Source organism: Tachysurus fulvidraco, chromosome 11 (assembly GCF_022655615.1).
Source record: "Tachysurus fulvidraco isolate hzauxx_2018 chromosome 11, HZAU_PFXX_2.0, whole genome shotgun sequence".
NCBI classification, from domain to species: Eukaryota; Metazoa; Chordata; class Actinopteri; order Siluriformes; family Bagridae; genus Tachysurus; species Tachysurus fulvidraco.
Window position 1 is genome coordinate 24258580 of NC_062528.1, and position 23017 is coordinate 24281596.

Genomic DNA, 23017 nt, shown 5'->3' on the forward strand with positions numbered 1-23017 from the left:
TGAAATTTAACTGCAAATAAAATAAGTTCACAAAATGGAAAATATCATTGTTTCATGGTGTTTTTTTCTCTTACAGTTTTTTTCTCTCGAACAAAGTCACGTGACTCCTGCTCTGTACTGCGACTGTGCAGAAGACTGAACTGAGAGAATATAGTTTATTTACAGTTTATTCTTCCACTTCTGAAGTCTGTCACCATATTATAAAAGATTGAAGAAGGAGTCTGAATAATTCCAGAGTGCACTGTATGTTAAGTGGACTGTTAAGCAGAAAAATGTAAAAGATATAAGATAATAAAGGTCTTTTACACACAGTAGGTTGTGTTTCCACCAGCAAGCAGCACAGAAAGACAGAGCAGTTTGAGTAAAGTTTATTATTTCTGAGGAGACATTGAACATTTTTATATCAACTATAATAAACCCATCCTAATAGTGCATACAGTTAAATAGTCTGTTTCTACATTCTGCATTCATTACTGTTCCAGTTTCTGCACACAAAATGTCCAGTGTAGCTCAGGGACAAATTAAATCTCACACCTCACTTATAGTTTTTATAAACACTTTTACTAACTTTTTATTTTGGATCACAAAACCTCACAGATGAGTTATTACTCCACATCCTGACTCCAACATATAGATGCTGAGTGAATGTGGTGTGGACTCTGTGGAGGAGCCTCATGGTGTCAGAGACGCTGTAGAAGGACAGAGTTCCTGCACTGTGATCCACATACACTCCTATTCTGGAGGATGATGGACCTCGGAGCTCAGTATAAATATTGCTGTGCCAGAAATAGACAGAGGAAGAATAAAACTCCAGACTCCAAGACTGACTGTTGTGTCCAAACAAACATTCATTACCCCGTCCTTTCCTGCTAATCTCTTCATATGACACTGATATGTCCACATCACCTCTCCTCTCCACCTCCCAGTAACAGCGTCCACACACACTCTCCTTACACAACACCTGAGTATAGATGTCAAATCTCTCTGGATGATCAGAGTATCGCTGTTGTGTCTTACTCCGTGTCACCACTCTGTTCTTCTCAGACAGAATGAGTCGAGGATGTGCTGTGTTTGTATCCAGAGTCAGATAACAGAAATCTACAGTAATAAAATGTCCACATGTTAGATGTTAATCACAGGATTTATAATAAGTGTGTGTGAGACACCTGTCTGTGTTTCTATCCTCCTAATGCAGGTCAATAAACATGGATCAGATCTAGATCAACAATAAAACATGTCTGTGTGTGTATGTTTTTGTCTGTGTTTTGTAAACCTACATTTTAACTCTGTCTGTGTATATTTGTGTGTGTGTGTTTGTATGTGTGTGTGTTTCTGTGTGTGTGTATGTTTGTGTGTGTGTGTGTGTGTGTGTAAAACATACACTGCAGAAAATCTTCTCTGCTCTTTGGTTCTGAAGGTAAAATCATCTGAACTGCTGCAGCTTTGGAGACACAGAGACAAAATGGAGACACAGAGACAAAATGGAGACAGAAAAATGATGTGGAAACAGTTTAAAGTGTGTGTGTGTGTGTGTGTGTGTGTGTGTGTGTGTGTGTGTGTGTGTGTGTGTGTGTGTATTTGTATGCGTCTGTGTGTGTGTATTTGTATGCGTTTGTGTGTGTGTGTGTGTGTGTGTGTATTTGTATTTGTGTGTGTGTGTAAAACCTACACTGCAGAAAATCTTCTCTGCTCTTTGGTTCTGAAGGTAAAATCATCTTAACTGCTGCAGCTTGACACAGAGACAAAATGGAGACACAGAGACAAAATGGAGACAGAAAAATGAGGTGGAAACAGTTTAAAGTGTGAATGTGAAAAATTTGCTTCCTCACGTTTATTTCAGACGTCAACAACGTCACCATCTCAATTTATTCATCAGCTACGATTTTCTCCACAAATGTAAGATTTGTACTTTGTTTGTCTGCTAAATTGATCTTGATGTCATTTACAAGACTGATGCTAATGGGTAGTTGACAAATGACCAAGAAAAAGTAATTTTTTTGGAAAGCATAACTTTTTAAGGTACATATAAGTTACATATATTTGTAAGTTACATATATTTGTGGAGTATGAAAACTGCAGTTTCAGAAAATAGTACTGGTCACTCATTTTGTCAATGACTTCACATATTTTTTTTCACCTTTTCACTCAACAATACTGTAAATGTGTCCTATGGTGTGACATTTAAAAAGTACTAAGAAATTTTATTAAATAACATAAAATAAATACTTGAGACAGAATTGTTCACATTATTAAAACATTATTTTCTTAAAGTGATATTTATTTTACACGAAAGTACTAATTAGAATCATTTTCACCATGAATAGATGAAGTTGACAAACTTTTCCCTGTGGGGTGTCACACCAAAGGACAAAAAAACTTCTCATGGCCTTCATAGGGGTCTTCAGTCACATGACCTTGAGTGGGTCTTTCAATTAAATGTAGTTGTCCATGATATTGCCCAAATTAAAATTAGGTTTTTGCATAGCACCAAAGGACATTTTTTTCTGTGACAAACTTTATGAAATTCCTACACTTTTAGAAATGTATGTATATGAAAAGTGATGGCCACTTAGTGAAATAGACAGTTGCACAATTATGCCAGGAGTGTTCATTAAAATTTTTAAACATTATTTTCTTTATTTATAAAATGTAATATTTATGAAATAATGTTGTCTACCGTCACACCATAGGACAATTTTGAGATTTGGCTCAAAGTTCTAAAAAAACTAACAATAACTTGGGTATTAAAACAACAAATTCATATAAAACAAGAAAATGTTTAACCATTTACAGTATTCTAAATTATGAAAATGTGAAATAAATTATGTTTTATCTCCTGTGACAGTGAAAAAGCCATGTCATGTCAACTAACCTAATACTGTGTGATTTTCTGCAGTCTTGTTCCTGCTTACTTCTTATTTCTGTTAGATGAATTTTATGGCTCTTTTTACTGTGATACAGAAACAATGTTTGTTTGTTCACCTTGTGGTCTGATTATGTTGAATTTCTTCTCACAGATTTGCTTCACTCGTTTTTTCAGATCTGAGAGAGATTTCTTAACTCCAACAAATGAGAGACGTTGATTGACAGTGAAGCTGGGTGAGTCGTCACATCCAGGAGAAACACAGAGAGACGGGAAACTCTACAGAGAGGAAACACATCATAGAGAAGGAGAAAAGTGGACGAGAGGAACGAATGAATCTCAGACTGAATCAGAACAAAGACACACTTGTGATCTCAGACAGGAACATTTCTTGTTGCTGTTATGAGGTTTTAAGGAGTAAACTTTGTGGGGAACAGCGCCCTCTGTAGATCAGACAGTGAGTGTTACCTGGAGGAAGTGGTCATATCAATATAAAATAAATATAAATGTGCCTTTAAGAAGCTTCAACACTTTTAGAAGTAAAACAAAATATACTTTGAAATCAGAATAAAGTATCACATGACAGTGTTAAATATCATCATCATCATCATCATCATCATCATCATCACCGTCATGCCTTTGGCTGTTTAAAGTACACTGACTTGTCTGAGCTGTTTCACATGTCTTTACAAAACACACTGACTTTTAATATGAATCCACCTTACACTGAATGACAGTCATATAACCAATCAGATCACCTCAATAGAAATTAGACTAGAAATAGAATTTGTAGAAATTGAAATAATAAAAAAAAAAAAAATATCCAGTTCTCACCTGTTTTTTAGTTCTTTCTGCTTTAGCTGAAACAGCAGGAGAAGCAGCTTGGAGTTCAGTCTTCTTCAGTTTCTCCACCACTTCAGCCAGCATGTTGTTCCTGTATAAAACAGGCCTTGGAGTGAAAGTCTCTCTACACTGAGGACAGCTGTAGATGCCCTTCACATCCTCCTGTTCCCAGCAGCCATTAATACACACCTTACAGAAACTGTGACCACAGGGAATAATCACTGGATGATTCAGGAGATCCAGACACACTGGACAGCTGAAGTGATACACATAAATATAACCTTCTGAAATACTGGCCTCTGCCATTTTCCTGCATTGAGAGAGTGAGTGGGTTCGTTCCTTCGTCGTTTGTTCGTTGGAAAGAAATGCTGTGGCTTTACAGATAAAAATGAGCTCAGGCTTTTTTTTAAATCAGACTCAGAATCAGAATCAGAATCAGGTTTATTGGCCAAATGTGTTGACTCACACAAGGAATTTGGTTCCAGCAGTTTGTGACTCTCAAAAGCACAGACATAAATAACACTATACTATACAAACTATAAAAGAAAACAATGCGGACGATGAGATACAATATAGACAGAATGAATATAAAATATAATAAATAATAAAACTTTGCATTTGTTATTATATGTTTCTATACTTTATTATTATATGTTTCTATACTAAAAGCACTATACTTAACAATGGATAATGTCTCAAAGCAGCTTTATAGAAGTATAGAAATATATAATAAAGATGATAAAGTTTGAGTTGCTATTTCTCTCTAACATTTATCCCTAATGATCAAATTTTTTTTTTGGTTTTATTTAAATGTGATTTCATTTTTTGGTTTTAGCCTCTGTTGATATTCATAAGGTTTGGTGGTTATGTCAGGATTTCTGCAACATACAGTACAGTAGGTTTGGTTACAGCCTCAAAAGGGGGAATAATGTGAAAAATCTTGAAACTCGAGAATGGGTTTTTCATTTGATTGCTTTTGAATTAGAAATTTTTCCTTGAGCTCAATGGATTTGTTGGATGATTAGCTGCAATAAGAAGTTTTCTCAGTCTCATCCAGGTCTGAGATATCTTCTCATTGTGCTATTTTCCAGCAATAATAGTGTTATTAGTGAAGTACATTTAGATCAGTAAATATTTGGCTAAAAGTTTAAGAGTGTGGTTAACCCTGAGATATGTCCACTCAGAGGGGGCTCTGAGTTCCGACAGTGCCCTTGAGCAAGGTACCGATACCCCCAACTGCTCCCTGGGCACCACAGCATAAATAGCTGCCCACTGCTCCGGGTGTGTGTTCACGGTGTGTGCTCATTGCTGTGTTTGTGCAATTTGGATGGGTTAAATGCAGAGAATGAATTCTGAGTATGGGTCACCGTACTTAGCCGTATGTCACGTCACTTTCACTTTTATGAGGTATTGTAATGAATTGTGCATAATTGACTGCCCAGTTCATGATCTTGCTAGATCCTTGCACAACATCTGATCTCCCCTTCAGCCACAGCTCGCAACCTTGGGGTAACCATGGACAATCAACTGTCCTTTTCCTCTCATGTTGCTATTGTTACTCATTCATGTCGGTTTCTTCTCTACAACATTAGAAGGATTCGGCCATTTTTGTACACAGGCTGCTCAGGTACTTGTTCAGTCTCTTGTCATTTCTAGACTGGATTACTGCAATGCACTGCTGGCAGGTCTACCTATGAACGCATTTCGTCCTCTGATGCAGCTGCTCGAATTGTTTTCAACTGCCAAAGTTCTTGCATACCACTCTGCTGCTGCGATCCCTCCACTGGCTTCCAGAAGCTGTATGCATCAGATTAAAAACACTGATGCTGGCCTACAAAGCCAAAAATGGACCATCTCCCTCTTACCTCAAAGCCCTCATCACTCCTCGCACTGCACCTCACACACTCTGATCTATCAGCACTGCTCGACTGGTTCCACCATCTCTCAGGGTATGAGGCAAGTATACTACAAGACTCTTCTCTGTTCTGGCACCAAGATGGTGGAATGAACTTCCCCTAGAGGTCCGGACAGCTGAGTCACTGGCTATTTTCAAGCGGCAGTTGAAGACCTACTTATTCAGGAAACACTTCAACTAGCACTTCTTTCCTTATCTTTTGCATTTAAAAAAAAAAACACAACCTTTGGAGCTTTTTCATTGTAACTTTGAACAAATGTTTTAAACTCATGGTATCTTAAGTATGTAACCTAGTGAGCCAGCATTAATGTATTCAATGTTAGAGATTTAAGCACTTACTGTATGTACTGTATGTGGCTCTGGAAAAGAGTCTGTCATATGCTGTAAATGTAAATGTACCATGAGCATGGCTGCTGTAAGACCTCAAGAGGTCTTTTATTTCTGATGTAAATGATGAGCTGATCATCAGTTAGGTAACGATTGGATAGAAAATTATGAAATGCTGCACAGATTGGAGTTTACAATCCTTCATACAAAAAAGTTTGCTGTGAGGACAAACAGAAAATCTTCTATAGATAAGAACATGCATTATTGTCGTTGTTGTTATTGTCACTTTAATCTGTTGCTAATTCTCTGTGATTTATTAAAGTGTTTAATAATGTGTAATCTTGTCCAGTTCATCAACACCACTAAAGTCTATCTGTCTCTCAGTGAAACAGAACAGTGGTCTGATGTCCATGTTCAGTGTGGTTTAGTGGTTTCCACGTGACACCTTGTGCATCAACAGAATGGCCGTTGTGATGTCACACTCAATATTCAGCTACTGTTCTGTAGCTGGTTCTAATAAGAACCGGAGTCTTATTCTTTTAATGAACTTTGTGTTTACAAACTGTTTATCTGTCATGTTATGGTGAAGGTGATATTAATGCTGTCTCTTAGGAGTTTTGCAGGATTTACAGTGTGTGGAGTTCTTTGTTCTTTAGACAGACAAATGAACATGAGCTGCTGCTCCTTCACATAACTTTATTCTTCTGACTTCAGTAACAAAACATTCACACGTGCCTCTGGATGTCATTGTATCAGATGACCACTAGATGTCCTCATAACCTCATATATGTATAACATGCAATGTTACATCCCCGTTCCTAAGTATATTCCTTTATACAGATGCGTAGAAGTTCTGCACAAACTTTTAAGCACAACATTTGAGTTTCATCAACCAAATTTTTCAGCATAGCTACAAAATTATTCAACACATTTTCACAAATGCATTTATACTCAGAAACTATTATATTTCAACTTATTACACACATCCACTCAGTCTTTGTATTTTTCAGGTATTTTTACAATTCTTCCAGACCTTGTATGGTAAGCTTGCTCTTTCCCTACGCTTTCATCATCATTTCTTTCATTTGTAATGTCCTTACTGTCAAGTGCATTGTTTTGTGATGCATCAACCGACTGCTGATTATCAGTATCCATTTCAATGCTTTTCTCAAATGTTGAAGAGTCTCTTTCTCTTGTTTTTCTTAAATTTCTACGATTTTGTCTGAACAGCTTTCTATCGGGAGTCTTTACTATAAAAGAACGTGGCTGTTCATGCTTTTCCAGAACAACAGCTGGCTTCCAAGAATCTCCCTTTTGCATCCTTATTCCTTCGTCCTGAGACGTCTCCCCATCAGTAATTGTGCAGGTGATAATCCTATCCCTTCCATTGGTGTGTTGTGGTATTGCACTAGTGCTATATACGGATCACATTGACTACTCTGTGATTTCTTTAAGAGATTTTGTCCATTAGATTGTGCATAACCAGGTCTTGAAGTCACATGCCTGAATCCTCATTCCACTGGAAAACTACACCAGGTTACGTACGTAACCCGGTTCCCTGAGAAGGGAATGAGACGCTGCGTCAGTACTGACGCTATGGGAACGCTTCTGTGAGGAAGTTGTGTCTGAAGCTCTGTGTGCACACACGCCAGTTTAATGGTTCGGGAAGGACACGTGACGGAGTGATTACGCGCCAGCAAGTCCATATAACGGCATCTACGTCACACTACTCCAGCTTCTATTTGTCTGAAGGAAGCGCGAGAGGATGCCCGGGGCGTGGCCAGCAACACAGCGTCTCGTTCCCTTCTCAGGGAACCGGGTTACATACGTAACCTGGTGTAGTTCCCTTTTGAGGGAACTCGACGCTGCGTCAGTGCTGACGCTATGGGAACGCCAATACCCACGTCGCCACGCACCGGTCGATGACTGTGCCAGAGGCCGTGAGAGAGCATGAGCATACTGGGAACAGACCATCGAAGGCCCTTCAGGACCAGGTTATAGAACCAGATAAAGGTGTGCAGAGAGGACGAACCTGCCACAACACAAACATCTTCAAAGGGAACACCCCTGGCCAAGGCACTGGATGAGGCAATACCCCTAGTGGATTTAGCCCTGATGCCGAGAGGCGAGGCAAGACCACGCACCTCATAGGCCTGAGCTAATGGCCTCCACTACCCAGTACGCCCGCTTATTCCGGCCCACAACAGATAAAAAGGGCGGAGGAGTTATTCCACAAGCTAGAGCGGTGGACATAAGTCCTCAAGGCCCTTACTGGGCAAAGCAAATGCAGCCTCTCCTGTTCTGCTGACTCAGATGAGAGGCCCGCCTTTAGGAACTGGTCCCCCTTAGGGGCCAGACCCGAAGCTTCCATATCTTGGGGCGGGGGTGTAGGATTGCCCTCTGCACCCGAGAGAGGAGATCCCCCCTGACAGGAACCTCCATGGAGTGCCGTTCGGGAGGGAGGACCTTGAACCAACTCAAGAAGGCCAACGAGGGGCAACTAGGAGATGGTTGACCCGACGTGGTGCACTCTGGCTAGGGCTTGCAGGAGCAGAGCTACCGGGGGGGAGGTGCACCGACGGAGCCTCGGCCACGTCCACACCAATGTCATGGCATTCATGACATTCATTGCATCTATGCACCTCCCCGGGCCTCAGCACCTGCCTCGACAGGAAGTCTGCCTCCCTATTTGCATGCCCTAGGATGAAAATTGCTCTCAGCAAAAGGAACCTGGTCTCTGCCTAGTGCAGAATCTGCTGTGCCAACCTAAAATGGGGGCACAAATGCAGACCGCCCTGATGATTTATATGGGGAACCACCGCAGTGCTGTCTGTCCGTACTAAGACATGGCAGCCCCTGAGGCATGGAAGAAAGTGTTAGAAACACAGCCCTCATCTCTAGGAAGTTTATGTGCCATGAGAGATAGGGGCCCTCCCATAAACCCTGGGCAAGATGGCCATCCTAGGCCGCTCCCCAGCCCGAAAGCGAGGCGTCCGTCGAAAGAGTCCTGCGACAGTGACACACCCCTAGAGTTGGACCCAAGGCCAGAAACCGGGGTCTTTTCCACAAAAGAAGGGTATGAAGCCCACAGTGCATAACCCTGATAACCCTGAGGGGATGTCTGCGAGGATGAAAGCCCGCACCCCTGAGCCAGAGCTGGAATGGCCTCATGTGGAGCAGAACCAAAGGGATAACGTTGGCTGCTGCCGACACGAGACCGGGCACCCTCTGTGTCTCGGCGACAGAGAGGCCTCGGCCTAGCCGAATAACTTTCACCACTGACAAGATGGAAGCCACCCGAGCGGGAGACAGATGTGCCTGCAACGTGGTGGACTCCCAAACTAGCCCCAGAAAGGTGGTTCTCCGAAAAGGAGAAAGCACACCCTTTTTGGGTCCAACCTGAGGTCTAGAGACCTCATATGGGCAAGCACAGCATCTTGATGACTGGCCGCCCTAGCCTTCGACTGGGCCTGAATGATCCAGTCGTCCAGGTAATTCAGTACACGGATGCCCTGGAGACACAATGGTGCCAGGGCAGTGTCCATGCACTTTGTAAACGTGCGTGTTGAAAGGGCTAGGCCAAAAGGAAGAACACAATACCGGTACACTTCTCCCCCAAAAGTGAACCTGAGGAACTTCCTGTGCTCTGGCAGAATGCCTATGTAAAAATAAGCGTCCTTAAGGTTGATTGTCACAAACCAGTCCTTGGACCTGATCTGGGACACGATAACCTTGAGTGTGGGCATCTTGAACCTGTAAGTCTTCAGAGTACAGTTCAGAGCCCACAGGTCCAAAATCGGACACAGCCCCCGTCCCTCTTAGGAACAATAAAGTATCAGCTGTAAAGCTGGAGTCCCACTCTGGGAGGGGAACATGCTCTATGGCCCCTTTCCTCAGGAGTGAGAGAGTTTCTCTTGGAGGAACGCCCCCTGGTGTCTGCCAACAATAGTGGGCAGCCCACCCCGGAAGCACGGAGGACGGGAGAAGAACTGGATCCTGTAGCCTTTTTCTACGGTATCCAGGACCCACTGAGACACCCCTGGCAGAAGTTTCCATGCTGCCTGGCTGTCTGATAGTGGTGTCAACCTCCCGCAGGCCTCCCAGGTGCCCTGAAACTGGCAGTTGCCAACCCAGGGAGATTCATGCAAGGAGCAGGAGCAGACACAGACCCCACTGCTCCCTGAAACGCCAGAGGCGGCAGGGCAGGCAGTAGGGAACAGAGTCAGCACAGAGTCAGTGGCTCGGTGGAGCTCAGATACCACCTGAAGGCAGGCTTCCTCCGTGTGGGCGATGTAGGTGTGAGATAGCCCATAAGCGTCTCCTCAATCCCAGGCATTGCCCCATACGATGGCTTTCAAGCCCTTTAATGGCTGATTAGGCTGACATGGCAGGATAAAAAAATAAAAATAAAAATACGTGCTGAAAATGGAATTCTTCAAGCTAACTCAACCTGCGAACCTCGTGATCGAAGCTGCCTCGGCGGACGCGGGACCCGTACAACGAGGCGCAGTCGAAGCTGGGAATTACAGCCAGTTCGGGATCGGAGAGTATGCACATTGCACGCAGCCGGCTCGCTCGAGAGCCCACCGAGTACGTGTCGTCCCTTGTGATAAAGCAGGGGCACGGATTCACGCATCTCTTAAAATGCTTATTTTGCAACACATTATTGTTTCCTCGCTTAGCTTTCCCTAAAATATATATTTTTCTCTCCCTGTACTAGACAGACAGGACAAACAATTGACACACATACACAGAGCGCTTCCTGAAGACAAAGGAGCTGGAGTAGTGTGACGTAGATGTCCATATATGGACTTGCTGGCGCGTAATCACTCCGTCACATGTCCTTCCCGAGCCATTAAAATGGCGTGTGTGCACACAGAGCTTCAGACACAACTTCCACACAGAAGCATTCCCATAGCGTCAGCACTGACGCAGCGTCGAGTTCCCTCGAAAGGGAACTTGAAAATTCAGCTCTTGCATACTGAGGTCCATTGTCAGATATTACTATATCCACAATTCCATGTCTTGCAAAGATGGATCTCATTTCCCTGAACACAGGTTGTCATGTCCATGAGTAGTTTTACCTCAATGTATTTTGAAAAGTAGTCCACACATAACAGGACTGCTGAACCATTATTGGTAAAGAATGTCTGTACCTATTTTTTCCCAAGGTTGTCCTGGCACATCATGTTGGAACAATGGCTCTTTTTATTGTTGTTCCTGTTTTCATTACAGGTAGCACATCTGGATACTGCATCCTGAATTTATGTTGACATACCTGGCCAGTACAAAATGTCTCTACCTCTTGCCTTACATTTGGTAATTCTCAGGTGTGACTCATGTATTTTGTTGATCATTTCCTGTCTTAGTTGATTTGGAACAATGAGCTTATTTGCGTTGAATAACAGACCATCGTCATGACTGATTTCCTCTCAAAATGTCCAGTACGGGTGTATTGATCTTTGCATCGTAGATCGTTCTTTCGCACACCCATTCAGCACTGACTTTTTTAACATTTGCATCTCTGCATCCTCTGCTGTGGCTTTTTTGAAATGAACTTTGCCAGATATTGCATTACTCCTAGAAATCTTTTCAGTTCTTGTTTGCTTTGGGGTGGTGGAATTTCAGTCACTGCCCTTAACTTTTCTTCATCTGGCTTAACTCCTTGAGCACTTGGTATGTGTCCTAAGTATTTGATCTCATCATTATTTTGCACTTATTTCTGTTGAGTTTTCATTTTTTATTTGCACATTCCAGCAGCGTTGTTAACCTTTCATCATGCTGTAGCGTCTGGTACAGGTCATTTAGATTCCAGGTCCCAGGCACCCTAAACTTCGGCATCTAATCTTCAATCAACCGATGAGCAACCCAGTTTTACACACACACAACTGGCTCCAGAATGACTGGAGCCCACAAAAAGATGAGATAACCCCATGTGGCTCCTCTGATTGAACTCATAGGGGCCCTCAACCAGAACACACACACACACACACACACACACACACACACACACACACACACACACACACACACACACACACACACACACACAATGAGACATTCCTTTTACTAATAAAACCCGAAGATAAGATACTCTAAGGTTCTCATTCTTATAACCCTTTTTGTAATGGTTTCTTCTTTTAAGGAAGGCTTGCCTGACTTAAAATTATTTGCTCCTTACTTTCCTGACAAGGGTGTATTTTATTCATGTGTCAGAAGCAACATTGTATTTAACATCAGTTATACCCTAATTACTGATAATGGCATGTTAATGTATACTGTACCTGTTCTAATGCTGTATGCCTCTTTAAGGTCTGATGTCAGAATGTATACAAAGCTATCGTTTTCTTTTTACTTCCCTAATGAAAGTGCATCTTGTTTTATGTTTCATTTTTGTTTCGTTGCCTTTATAAGAACACAATATCGTATTAACATCAGTTACCCTTCGATTACTGATCTGTGTATGTAATGTACCACTGCCTTTATACTGTCATTACCCTTCATGTTTAGTATCCAAATGACCACAAAATTATCGGTTACTCGTTTTTCAAACAATGGTGTATTTTATTTGAACACGAAAGGCGCCATACCGTCTTAATACACCCTGGATCAAACTTTAAAGTCATCTAAAAGATTGATAGCTAAACCACGCCCACAGACACCTGAAACAAAGGGAGTTTTTCCCTCCAAAATCCTGACCGAAGTATTGTTCATCTCCCCAAAGATGGGTGGAGTTTGCAACCTTTAAATTGTCACAAACACCACTAATCTGTGGTCAGACTTTCGGAACAGCTTGGAGACGACTCCATCTTCCTTCAAAGAAGTTCCGGCAAGCTTCACTTCCAAGAACGACAACTGCTCTGATCTTCAGGAGAACTTGGAAGAACGTCTGACCCTACCCTAACTGACTTTTCAGAGATTTCTCTGTTGCATCCGGACTTTTGTGCAGTAAGCCAATGCAAGTAACCGTTTCCTCTACCAATCAATTTAGATGTGTAATTTTAAGTAGGAATCTTTCATTGAATCATAAGGTGAATTTAAGTTTCTGTGATGATTTCCCAGTTAGGGTGTGATTAACTTTGAAGTTTAAGCTTGCCATTCCTTTCCTTCCTTTCTCTAATTTCTTCTTTCCAGTCTCTTCCTCCCTTTCCCCAATTTTAATTTCTTTTGTTTTATTTTATTTTCATCTTCGTTTTCCCTATTTCTTTTGTTTGTTTGTGTAGTTAGTTTATGTTGTGTTTGTCTCATTCAGTAAATGCCATTTTGTGCCAAATAAGTGATTGTCTCTGAGTATCGCTCACAAATTAAGGTACCTGCAACATCTGGTCTGAACTACATGCTCTATTAAGTTAATTTAATTTAAATTATGGTATAAAATAAAAGGGAAGCGAATCTTTCTTGGCCGGGAAGATACCTCCTTCATAGAATTAATAAAGGTTACACGGCCTGTTTTCCGGAAGAACAGACCAAATAAGCGTAACGTTAATTCCATTACCGTTAATTTCAACTTAGGTTAAAATATTTAGAAGTCACTATAACATGTTATAGTTTCTTATAAATATTTACCTTGCTCCACGAGCCAAAATTGCTACAATGCTCTTCAATGAAGTCAGCAATTCATCGATGATATTTACCACACCTTCCAGTCCTTCTATCATGTTATGCAATGGATCCCTGAAAGACTTCTGACGCTGAGGATATACTGAAAGGTAACCTAAGAAAACGGTATAGCCAAATTGGCCTGTTCATTGTGCAAAGCTTCAAACTTTCATGATCCAGCTTCATCTGCCAAAACCCTTGATTTGCATCTAACACACTTTGCATACTGCATTCTTGAGACCACATCTACTGTCAGCATTGGATAAAGCTTTTTTTTTGGCAGATTGAGATCTTTAGGATCAATACAAATACATTTTCTTCGATGTGACTACAGTTACCATGCTGTTGACCCATTAGCTCAGTTTGCTTTGCGATGACCCCCATCTGCTCTATTCTTTGTAGTTCTTCAACCACTTTCTCTCAAAGAGCTACAGGTATCCTTCTTGGCATGTGCACAACTGGTCTGACATTTGGATTAATTTGTATGTGGTGGTCTCAGGTAAATATCCTAATCCTTCAAATACATCGTCAAAATCCTTGAGAATGTCACTGCTCTTTTTAATTTCATAAAGCCTTTTAATTATGCTCATTCTCTGACATGCAGCACGTCTATGAATAGCAGGTGCATCATGCTTCATTATTTCAAACAGGATTTTGTATTTTTACCTTTTGTACACACAATTCAGTGCTCTTTCACCCAATGGCGCCATCTTGTGTACAGAATATGTAACAAGTTTGCAGCTTGACCTCTGCAGTCTCCCTGATATGTTTAGCAACTTGTATAATCTTTCTGACAGGACATTACATTCAGGTCCTGTATCCAGTTTCACTTTAACATCATTCTTGTTTATCTGGATTGTCTTGACCCATTGTTCATCCTCTTTACTTGAGTTGCTGGACATTACATTGCTTTCTTTACTGTACCAATAAACACGTTACCATCTTGTTCAATCATATGCATTCTTTTACTCTGACTCTGCATGTCTTTGGTATTACACATCTTTGCAAAATGATTTTTCTTCTGACAAGACTTACATGTTTCTGTACTCTACTGCATTCCTTTATCATCACTGACTTCTGCTCTGATTTGGTGTCGCTTTTCTTTGGCTTTATAGATTCACCTTTGTGTACATTTACTTCATCATTGAGTGCTTTCATCTGACTCGACGTGATCTCGCTGGACCTGCAAATATCTATGTCCTTTTTTACTGTGAGATCCGTTTCTCTTAGAAGTCTGCCTTTTAGTTGATCCTCTGTTATGCCACATACAATCCTATCAGGAATTAATGAATGGTGCAGATCACCAAACTCACAGTCTTTTGCTTTGCTTTTCAGATCAGTGATGTACATGTTGATTGTTTCTGCAGCCTCTTGCGATCCCGTGAAGAACACTTGTCTGATGTACGGTAGGTTTTTCCGAGGCTCACCGTAATTTTTAAACTTGTCTTTTAGTCCTTGTATTTTATTTCTCTCCTCTTCTGTGAACTCAAATATATTCCATACTTTTATTGCCTCTTCCCTTTGCACCATCTCAGACTTCTCTGCTAATCCGCTAGCTACCGGCAAAAGTCACAAACTCTGTATCTAGTTCTTACAATTTTCTGAGAGATTTCCTTGCAGATTCAATGGTGGTGGTGGCTGTAACTGTGCCGTCCTCTTTTTCTGTGTTTATATCAGTTTTATTCTGACACCATGTTCTGTTCTTTAGACAGACAAATGAACACGTGCTGCTGCTCCTTCACATAACTTTATTTTACTGACTTCAGTAACAAAACATACACATGTGACTCTGGATGTCATTGTATCAGATGACCACTAGATGTCCTCATAGACAGACAAACAGACAGACAGACAGAGACAGACAGATAGATAGTGAATGAATATAAAAAGCAACAGTGCAGAGATGCGTGGACATCATTAAGAATTACAGAATTACAGAAATGGTTCTAAGGCTATTGCATTGAAAAGGAATGTGCAGAGTAAAAGGTTACAAGATCACAAGATTATGGCATTTAAGGAATTAGCAAGCTTAATAAACATATATAGGTAGAATGTACAGTAATGATATAAAGATACATATAGATAAAAAAATAGTGCAGATGTAATGAGTAAAAAAAGATAAACTATGTAATATGTACATGTATTGTGCAGAGGTTATATACATTGGTTTGCTTTGAGTTTGTATTGTAATGATCTAGCGGTGTAGTGTAGAGTTCAGTAGTGTGATGGTGGATGGAAAAAAGCTGTCCCTGAACCTGCTGGTTCTGGTGCGTAAGTTCCTGTATCTCCTTCTTGATGGAAGGAGGTTAAACAGTTTATGACTGGGATGTGAAGAGTCCTTGATAATGTTATGAGCTCTGCGCAGACATCTGCTGTGGTGAATATGTTCAATGGCAAGTAGTTGGGTGCCAGTGATGCGTTGGGCAGTTTTGACCACCCTTTGCAGGGCTTTACGTTCACACAGAGTGGAGCCTCCGTACCATATTGTACGGTGATGGAGATGGTCAGGATGCTTTCGGTGGTGCAGCGGTAATTTGTTAAAATCCCGGGTACAGATGAGATTTCTTGAGACTTCTTAAGAAGTACAGGCGTTGTTTTGCTTTTTAAACCAGAGCTGAAGTGTTCTGCTGCCAGGACAGATCCTCAGAGATGTGAACTCCCAGGACCTTAAAGCTGGAGACTCGCTCTACCTCAGTTCCGTTGATGTTGACTGGTAGATGTCTCCTGCTGTTGGATTTCCGAAAGTCCACAATGAGCTCTTTGGTCTTTGTGGCGTTGAGGGTCAGGTTGTTGTTGGCACACCAGGCTGACAGATTTCAGATCTCTTCCCTGTAGGCTGATTCGTCGTTTTTGTAGATCTGGCCGACTACGGTGGTGTCATCTGCATACTTGATGAAGATGTTCCAGTTACACAGAGGAGCACAGTTGTGGGTGAACAGGGAGTAGACTAGTGAGCTCAGGACACAGCCCTGTGAGATGCCAGTGTTCAGAATGAGGGTTGAGGATACCTGGTTTCCCAACCTAACAGAATTTGTTGGTGAGAAAGTCCAGAACCCATCTGCAAGTAGAGGTGCAGATACCCAGGTTACTGAGCTTAGTGATCAGTGCAGTGGAGAGGACTGTATTAAATGCAGAGCTAAAGTCAATGAACAGCATTCTGATATAGGTGTTGCTTGTACCCAGGTGGGTGAGAGCTGAATGAAGAGCTGTGGAAACTGCATCCTCTGTTGACCTGTTTGGGCGATAGGCAAACTGGTGTGGGTCCAGTGTAGGTGGGAGGCCCACGGTGAGGTGATTCAGGACCAGTTTCTCAAAGCATTTCATAGCAATGTGGGTGAGTGCAACTGGGCGAAAGTCATTCAGGCATTCGGCAGCTGAATGCTTAGGCACAGGTATGATGGTAGTGGTCTTCATGAACAAAGAGAGGTGATCAGACTGACCCAAGTTGAGGAGGGGAATGGCTGTGTATGCCCCAGGTATGTTTGTTATATACTGTATACCATATTGGAATATTATTGTAGAGAATTTACCGTGGGAGAACATATGGTCCTTGTCACATAAGTATCTGCTTACTAATAAAGTAAAAGAAATAACATTTAAATTAATTCACAAATGTTACCCGACCAAAGCCTTTCTTAAGAAATATAAGTCAGATATTGAAGTGAATTTCTGTCACTCTGCTGAGGAAGATTTCATTCACTTGTTTTGGCAGTGCACCCACACAGAGACATTTTGGTCTGATATGTTGATGTTTATCCAGTCATATTTTATAAGTGACTTTTCTTTTTGTTTTAAAGATGTCTTCTTTGGATTGGTTGATTATTCTAAAGAGAATATTGGGAAATATTACATAATTAATTTGTTTCCTACTGACTAAATTTCACATACATAAACAAAAATGTACTGGCTCTAAACCTATCTATTCTCTATTCAGAGATGATGTTGATAGGTACATTAAAATTATCCAATGCTCTATTAATCCCAAAGCTACGAAAACTGTTTCTCTTTATTTATCCTTTTTGTCCTCTTAAGGTTTACGTAAAATATATTAAATTGTTGTTGTATTATTACCCTGGCAACTTATTTGTGTTCATATACTTCTTTTTTTTTTGTTTCACATGTGTATTGATATAATGCTCTGATGTTTTGTACTGTTTAATAATGGAAAAAAAATCTCACATAAAAACTGTTGAAACTAGTACACTAACATTACTATGTTATATAAACTCCTTCATTAATCGATTATTGACCTTTTCAGTAGAATGAACAAAAAAAATACTGAATTACTTTCAGGAGTAAAGAAAGAAAACAATTTAAGATTGTTTGTTTAAAAAAAGATCTTTACAATCACAAAAATTACTCCAGTTTGGTGAATCGGTTCCAAACATTCAAGAGATGTTTTGAGCCAAATCAAAGAATCAAAACATTGCTTCATGTACTACAATATTTTTCCAGAAGCTTTCATAACATATTACGATGTTATACCTTTTTTAAATCACAGCCCACAAAAATTCCCCTATTTAAGAACCTAAACGACTCCAAAGGTTCCAAAACTTTCAAGAGCCGATTTGATAAACGGATTCAAAGAATCGATTCAGTCCCAAACGGCACACCAACACTATTTACCTCAGCGAAATCTCTAAGTCACCGCTATTCAATTAGTTTGTCCTGTGGGTCAGTTCATGAACAGCGTCCCAAACGAGGCCCGTGTTGTATTTTGAAACTGCATTAGAACATGAACTGAAATTTAAGTGCAAATAAAATAAGTTCACAAAATGGAAAATATCATTGTTTCATGGTGTTTTTTCTCTCACAGGAGCGCGTGCTCGCGTCACTCGAACAAAGTCACGTGACTCCTGCTCTGTACTGCGACTGCGCAGAAGACTGAACTGAGAGAAAATACAGTTTATTAACAGTTTATTCTTCCACTTCTGAAGTCTGTCACCATATTATAAAGGATTGAGGAAGGAGTCTGAATAATTCCAGAGTGCACTGTATGTTAAGTGGACTGTTAAGCAGAACATTGTTAAAGATATAAGATAATAAAGGTCTTTTACACACAGATGGTTGTGTTTCCACCAGCAATCAGCAAAGAAAGACAGAGCAGTTTGAGTAAAGTTTATTATTTCTGAGGAGACATTGAACATTTTTATATCAACTATAATAAACCCATCCTAACAGTGCATACAGTTAAATAGTCTGTTTCTACATTCTGCATTCATTACTGTTCCAGTTTCTGCACACAAAATGTCCAGTGTAGCTCAGGAACAAATTAAATCTCACACCTCACTTATAGTTTTTATAAACACTTTTACTAACTTTTCATTTTGGATCACAAAACCTCACACGAGTCATAACTACACATACTGACTCCAGCGTATAGAGGCTGAGTGAATGTGGTGTGGACTCTGTGGAGGAGCCTCATGGTGTCAGAGATGCTGTAGAAGGACAGAGTTCCTGCACTGTGATCCACATACACTCCTATTCCGGAAGATGATGGACCTCGGAGCTCAGTCTCAATGCTGTTGTGACAGAAAGCAACCAAGGAAGAAGAACAGCACAGACTCCACGATTGACTGTTGTATCCAAACAAACACTCCTTACCCCATCCTTTCCTGATGATCTGCATCTGAACAGCATCCACACACACTCTCCTTACACAACACCTGAGCACAGGGGTCAAATCTCTCTGGATGATCAGAGTATCGCTGTTGTGCCTTACTCCGTGTCACCACTCTGTTCTTCTCAGACAGAATGAGTTGATGATGTGCTGTGTTTGTATCCAGAGTCAGATAACAGAAATCTACAATAATAAAATGTCCACATGTTAGATGTTAATCACAGGATTTATAATAAGTGTGTGTGAGACACCTGTCTGTGTTTCTATCCTAGTAATGCAGCTCTATAAACATGGATCAGATCTAGATAAACAATACAGACATTTTAACATTGTGTGTGTGTCTATGTGTGTCTATCCATGTGTGTGTCTGTCTGTGTGTGTTAAACCTACAGTGCAGAAAATCTTCTCTGCTCTTTGGTTCTGAAGGTAAAATCATCTGAACTGCTGCAGCTTTGGAGACACAGAGACAAAATGGAGACACAGAGACAAAATGGAGACACAGAGACAAAATGGAGACAGAAAAATGAGGTGGAAACAGTTTAAAGTGTGAATGTGAAAAATTTGCTTCCTCACGTTTATTTCAGATGTCAACAACGTCACCATCTCAATTTATTCATCAGCTATGATTTTCTCCACAAATGTAAGATTTGTACTTTGTTTGTCTGCTAAATTGATCTTGATGTCATTTACAAGACTGATGCTAATACTGTGTGATTTTCTGCAGTCTTGTTCCTGCTTACTTCTTATTTCTGTTAGATGAATTTTATGGCTCTTTTTACTGTGATACAGAAACAATGTTTGTTTGTTCACCTTGTGGTCTGATTTTGTTGAATTCCTCCTCACAGATTTGTTCGACTTGTTTTTCAGATCTGAGAGAGATTTCCTCACTCCATCAAATGAGAGATGTTGATTGACAATGAACTGGGTGAGTCGTCACATCCAGGAGAAACACAGAGAGACTGGAAACTCTACAGAGAGGAAACACATCATAGAGAAGGAGAAAAGTGGACGAGAGGAACGAATGAATCTCAGACTGAATCAGAACAAAGACACACTTGTGATCTCAGACAGGAACATTTCTTGTTGCTGTAATGAGCTTTAGGAGGAAACTTTGTGAGGAACAGCGCCCTCTGTAGATCAGACAGTGAGTGTTACCTGGAGGAAGTGGATGTCATTGTGTGTGTGTGTGTGTGTGAAAGCTGCTCCAGCTCAGTGACTCTCCTCTTAAGATCAGCAATCTCCTGCTCCAGTTGATTCAGAAGTCGTTCAGCTTGACTCACTTCATCATTCTCCAGAGCTCTGATCAGCTCCGTCACCTCCGAGCGCTTTTTCTCCATGGAGCTGATCATCTCAGTAAAGATCCTCTCACTGTCATCTACTGCTGCCTGTGAACGTATCTGTAAGGACACACACACACACATACACACACACACACACACACACACACAAACAGAGATCCATTTAAAGATCAACTCTTTCTCTCACAGTGACTCTATAATGTGTGTGTTTCTGTCAGGACCACTTTGTCAAATTAGAATTTATTAGATGATATGCATACAGTTAGTGTTGGCGGTATGGTTCTGTTCTGGGCAAGAATAAATGTGCCTGTCCGTGCGCATGCATGGAAAGAGCTGGGAGAGCAGCAACTTGAAAATAGAATACACCCCCAAAACAAAACCATGTGCCAAGGAAAAACCAAAGCAAAGTGTGAAGCAAAGGGGGAAGCATAATACGCCATTGCGGCAGCGATATAACGACAAGCATGTTGTATATACACTAGGCTATAGTGGGAACAGGTAGGGGAAGCATGCGCCTTGTTGAAGACTCTGGTTGCTCGTGAAGCTTGGTATTTGAACACGCTTTTGAAAGCTAGTACGTCCGGGGCTAATCAACAATCAGGGGAAGCATCACCCTGGGCTGAGCAGATGCGAGCATATTTGTGACAAGCTTGTTGCTGTAGAAGTTGAGGCCGGGTGTGCAGCGTAATGGGGAAGCAGAATACACCCCGCAGCAGTAATATGACGCCAGTATGTTGTATATACGCTAAGCTAGCGATAACAGGTAGGGGAAGCATGCGCCCTGTAGAAGACTCGAGTACATCCGGGGCTAGTCAATAATCAGGGGAAGCATCACTCTGGGCTGAGCAGATGGCTGTGTATTTGCAAGAAGCATGTTGCTGTAGTAAGTTTAGGCCAAGTGTGCAGTGTAAAGGGGGAAGCATAATATGTTCCTGCAGCAGTGTTATAACAACAAGCATGTTGTATATCCACCAAACTATAGTGATAACAGGTAGGGGAAGCATGCGCCCTGTAGAAGACTCTGGTTGCTCACGAAGCTAGATCTTGCACACGTCGAGGAATGACAGATCATGATGAGAATTATTAAAGTTAAAGTGCAGTGTGTGGCATACATATTGTGAAAGTATGCTGTAGGTTGTATTAGTTTTGACTGTTAATTAGTCTGATAACCTGAGGGAAAAGCTATCCCTCAGTCGGCTAGTGCAGGATCAGATGCTGCGGAGACGTCTTGCAGAAGCAGTCTGTGGGATGGGTGGCTGGAGTCATTGATGATCCTCCGGGCTTTCCTTATACTCCTACTGGTGCAGATGACCTGGAGGGAGGGAAGCTCACCTCCAACGATGTGGCTGGCAGTATGCGCAACCCTTTTCAGAGCTTTACAGTTGCCACCGGTGCTGTTTTCAAACCAGGCACTGATGCAGCCCGTCAGGATGCTCTCTATAGTGCAGGTGTAGAAGGCTCTGGGGCTCATTCCTATCTTCCTAGCTGTCTGGGTTAGAGGAGGCGTTGATGTGCCTTCTTCAGCACTGCGTCAGTGTGTAGGTCCAGGTGAGATCCTCACTGATGTTAACGCAGAGAACTTAAAAGCTGCTCACCTGAAGCTCTGGTGAGAGGCCACCGGATTGGATTGAGGTCATAGGAGGCATCAAAATTATTATTGTGAGTAGTTAATACCAACCCTTTTGGTGCTTTTTTTTTTTTTTTTTTGAAGGCATGTGCGATGTCCACTTTGCTCAGCCATGCTGCTTTTCGACTGTTTTAATGAACTGGGTAGCATGTAAACCTAAGCATGAAACAGTAAAAATTGGGGAGAGGATAACATAATAATAATACATTTTATTTTAAGGCACCTTTCTGAACACTCAAGATAACCGTTTAAAAGAAGAAGAAAAACAAAAAATATAGTTATAGAATAGTTACATAGAAATACAAATTGGACCAACATTACAAATCATGATGTAGAATAAGCAAAAGTAAACAGATGAGTTTTAATCTGAGATTTAAATGATGAAAGAGAATCAATATTACGGTGTTCAGATGGAAGTGAGTTCCAGAGCTGAGGTGCAGAGTAACTGAAAGCTCTATTCCCCATAGTTACAAGACAGACAGAGGGAACAATGAAATGAGTGGAAGAAGACCTAAAAGTGCGAGTTGGTTTCGGAGTATGAAGAAGATCAAGAAGATATGAAGGTGCAAGACTGTGGATAGCTTTAAATGTTAGAAGAAGAATTTTATACTTAATACGAAAATTAATGGGAAGCCAGTGTAGCTGTTCCAGAACAGGTGTAATATGATGGATAGAGGGAGTACGAGTGATAATGTGGGCAGAAGAATTTTGAACGAGTTGCAGCTTATGAAGGGTTTTGTGAGGAAGCCCAATAAGAAGAGAATTACAATAGTCAAGCCGGGAGGTTACTATACTGTGAATAAGAGTGGTGGTTGATTGAGTCGTGAGAAAGGAACGAAGCCTATTAATATTTCGAAGGTGAAAGTATGCAGCCCGAGTAACATTATTTACATGAGAGGTAAAAGAAAGGGTACTATCAAAGATG

At 41.1% G+C, this 23017-nt stretch overlaps 1 pseudogene; it reads right to left on the reverse strand.

The window, feature by feature from the left end:
• Positions 1–353: 353 nt before the first annotated feature.
• LOC125138471 overlaps positions 354–23017 on the reverse strand; it is a 30333-nt pseudogene continuing 7669 nt past the window's right edge.